Genomic DNA, 443 nt, shown 5'->3' with positions numbered 1-443 from the left:
CAAATTTATATTCTCGTGGATGTTCATAGTTATAGCTCAATAACTTCAACACATCAAATATGCACGTGAACAAATATCTCAAAATCATCACTTTCATTTTAATAATCCATAAGATTCGACTTGACTACATGATATTGATAACCATTAAAACTCATATCACCAAGAATACAATAACAACATAAATTTCATTCCTTTCACTATAAAATTTTAAGCATTCTAAAAATGAACTATTCATTAATGCATTCAATAATCAACTTTGTCATATTATTAAAATTAAAGAGATATAGAATTTTCATCAATTTCCTTGAGACACATATATTGTTCATAAAAGTCATGTTTTAAATTTAGAATACTCAAAAGTCAACACTTAAAATCAAATACATCATAATAAATATATTACTAACTACATCATTATAAAAATTATAACTTTATAATTAAATACT

General features: G+C 22.8%; 1 protein-coding gene across 2 annotated transcripts in view; it reads right to left on the bottom strand.

Annotated features, from left to right (window-relative positions):
- LOC105852109 (uncharacterized) overlaps positions 1-443 on the bottom strand; it is a 12,444-nt gene that overhangs the window by 2,870 nt on the left and 9,131 nt on the right. The gene's annotated exons all lie outside the window — the stretch shown is intronic.

The sequence above is a fragment of the Cicer arietinum genome, chromosome 5 (assembly GCF_000331145.2).
Source record: "Cicer arietinum cultivar CDC Frontier isolate Library 1 chromosome 5, Cicar.CDCFrontier_v2.0, whole genome shotgun sequence".
Taxonomy (NCBI): domain Eukaryota; kingdom Viridiplantae; phylum Streptophyta; class Magnoliopsida; order Fabales; family Fabaceae; genus Cicer; species Cicer arietinum.
The sequence above is the reverse complement of the archived record's forward strand: the minus strand, read 5'-3'. Positions and strand labels throughout refer to the sequence as shown.